Source organism: Pinus tabuliformis, chromosome Q (assembly GCF_031772625.1).
Source record: "Pinus tabuliformis cultivar Carrire ecotype Pingquan chromosome Q, CPIR1, whole genome shotgun sequence".
NCBI lineage: Eukaryota > Viridiplantae > Streptophyta > Pinopsida > Pinales > Pinaceae > Pinus > Pinus tabuliformis.
In genome coordinates, this window is record NC_142296.1 from 1,144,192,984 (window position 1) to 1,144,196,212 (window position 3,229).

At 30.7% G+C, this 3,229-nt stretch overlaps 1 non-coding gene across 1 annotated transcript; it reads left to right on the forward strand.

The window, feature by feature from the left end:
- Positions 1 to 249: 249 nt before the first annotated feature.
- Positions 250 to 321, forward strand: TRNAI-UAU (transfer RNA isoleucine (anticodon UAU)). The gene has a single exon. It is a non-coding gene; the product is annotated as a tRNA-Ile (tRNA).
- The last annotated feature ends 2,908 nt before the right edge of the window (positions 322 to 3,229 follow it).

A 3,229-nucleotide genomic window follows, 5' to 3' on the forward strand; every position in this document is an offset into this window, starting at 1 on the left:
TATTTGTGTTTCAAGGGTTTTTGTTGTTTTATTATTTTTGGTCCAACTTTAATGTAAATCTAGCTATTTTGTTTTCAACCATTCCATTCAAAAGTATTATTTTCAATTGACTGATATTTGTGACTGCTTTGTAAAGTTCTTTTATTAAATTTATTTTGAGAGCGATTTTGATATAATTTCAGTTGTTGTGATTTTAATCTGGATGTATTTTTATTTTAACTATTTAATAACTCTCACATAATTATTTAAAGGATGCTAGCTTAATGGAAGAGCATCTGCTTTATAAGCAGGAGGTTGGTGGTTCGATTCCACTGTGTCCTAATATGAATTAATCAATAATATTGTAGTTTATTTTTAATTAAATACTTTTGATATTGGTTTATTTCAATGGTGAGATATTTTTCTAGATTCATTATTTTATATTGTCTCTAAAGACACAAAAGTGATGTTGTATTATCTTTGAATGTTATTTTTTTAGTGTCTCTAGAGAGACAATAGTTAGGATCAAAGACATTGTCTCTTTAAGGACAATATGTCTTTAATCCCAACTATTGTCTCTAGAGAGACAAAAATGAAATTGTCTCTGGAGAGACAGAAATGCTTGTCTTATATATTGTCTTTATAGAGACAATATTTTAAGAAAATTTAATTTGAGACATCCACTTAAAGATAATATTTAAGATAATAGACAGGTTTTCTTTTGTCTCAAGTTTAGACAATTTACCCAAAAATTGTTTTAAAACCCCCTTTGTGTTGTAGTGAAGCAAATTAAGAGATTATTTAGTTTATATTAAATCAAGTTATATTTGCCATTAATACATAACAATTAAAAAGTCAACCAAAACATTTAATAGAAATAGTTTAATTATTTAATTATTACACTTGAAATCACTTACAAGTGGTAAAAAATCATTCATGGAAGTAATTATTGATACATGTCTCTTTGTGATTTTCCAAACCATATATCATTCCCACAACAAATAATACCCAAAAATAAGTGATGATTGATGCTATGTGATTCATTTCACTAGTTTCAATCCCACTTCTTCACCCCTGTGAGCATCACCCGATGCAATGAGTGCTAAGTGAACTATTCAAAAATCATGAGAAATTAGTCAGTTACGACTACCTCTCATGGAAATGGTCATACATGAATGACTTACTTAACGCAGTTGAATCCCAAAAATGATATCTAATATAATGCACTGCGTAAACCCCCATACTTAAATTCAAAAAGAGTCAAGGGATCTCTACTTGAATGGTTCATGAGGCACAATACTTGCTAAGGTTTTGCAAATGGGGTAGCAAGCTAAGTGGGCTTGATTGTGGGGAAAACTCCACAGTTAAGCGTGCTTGAGCCAGAGGAGTTCTAGGATGGGTGACCTCCTGGGAAGTCCTGGTTACTGGGTGCAAGCCCCGGAAGTGATGATTGATGCTATGTGATTCATTTCACTAGTTTCAATCCCACTTCTTCACCTCTGTGAGCATCACCCGATGCAATGAGTGCTAACTGAACTATTCAAAAATCATGAGAAATTAGTCAGTTACGACTACCTCTCATGGAAATGGTCATACATGAATGACTTACTTAATGCAGTTGAATCCCAAAAATGATATCTAATATAATGCACTGCGTAAACCCCCATACTTAAACTAATACCCAAATTATGGTAACTTATATATATATATATATATATATATATATATATATATATATATATATATATATATATATATATATATATATATATATATATATATATATATATATATATATATATATTATATATATATCCCATCACATTAATAAAGAGATTATTTATTTTATATTAAATTAAGTTAGTTTTATGCATACATATCCCAGTAATAAACAATAGTAAAAAGGAAAACCAGAGAGTTTAATAGAAATGCTTTTATTATGAAACCTTAAAATTTTTACAAGAATACCATGGGAAAACCATGAGTTAAGAATACCATGGGTTGTATGTCCCAAAACAGCGAATGTTTATATTACATGATATTATTATTATTTTTATTTTATTTTATTTTTATTTTTATCTAATTTGACATAGTTGAAATGTTTAGATAACATAACATAACATGTATAAATATGTGTATTTTGGAATAGAATTTTGTGCAGAAATTAATAGAAATTTACTACTACTGATGTATTGGAATTGAAGACAAGAGATTACAAACTTCTTCTACTATTATGTGGAATGGAAATCACAATTTAGAAACACATGCAATAGAATGAAACCATAAAAACCACAATAACTCAATGATTTACAGGGAAACTTAACTGGAAAAACCACTCCGATGCTTTGCATTAATTCAAATGAAAAGAGAAACAATGACAATGTCTTGCTTCAACTCTGAAGCACACCCTGCAGTGCAATCTTGGTCTCTGATGCTTTGCATTAATTCAAATGAAAAGAGAAACAATTACAATGTCTTGCTTCATCTCTGAAGCACACCATGTAGTGCAATCTTGGTCTCCTGCCTCCTAACCTGCTATGGTCAACACTTAGCCAATTCAAGCCTCATCTAACCTCTTATTTCCTTGCACAATCCTAGAGGAATTAAGCTCCTAAAAAATAGGGAAATTCCCTATTTACTTGTGCAAATCCAAGGGGAATTGATCACCTATGCAAAAGCACTGTACACTCAATAATATACACATATAAATTCAAACATGACTTTTCCTCCACCTTAACTAGGCAATTTGAATTACATGCATTACTGTGTCTATTTTTAGCTGATTGACTAGTTAACTAAGAGATAAGTGAGTCAACAACAATTCTACTACTCAATTGACCTTCAACTGACTCAACTAATGACTTGAGCTCAGTTAACTGAGTTCAACTAACAATATCTCAATTAGATTGCTAACTCTTAGAATCACTACATGCACAACTTTACTTCTGGCCTATAACTCGAATTTACTGAGTAGACTAGTAGACAAGGCCATGGAACACAAGTTAACTACTATCCAACTCATCTTGCAGATATGGAAAATCGAATTACTCAATTTGACTAAGGCACAAGTCAAAATTGAGCCTTTTTCTCGCTACAATTTCTAATATTTCAAGCATTTATTTCATAATAGGTTTCCAAAATTTTAATTTAAGTATCCATAATTATGGATGGTAGAGATTTTGATGAATGAAAAATTCCAAGCTTCCCTCATTCCAACCCATGGTCGATCCAATCCAGGAGCCTATCGATT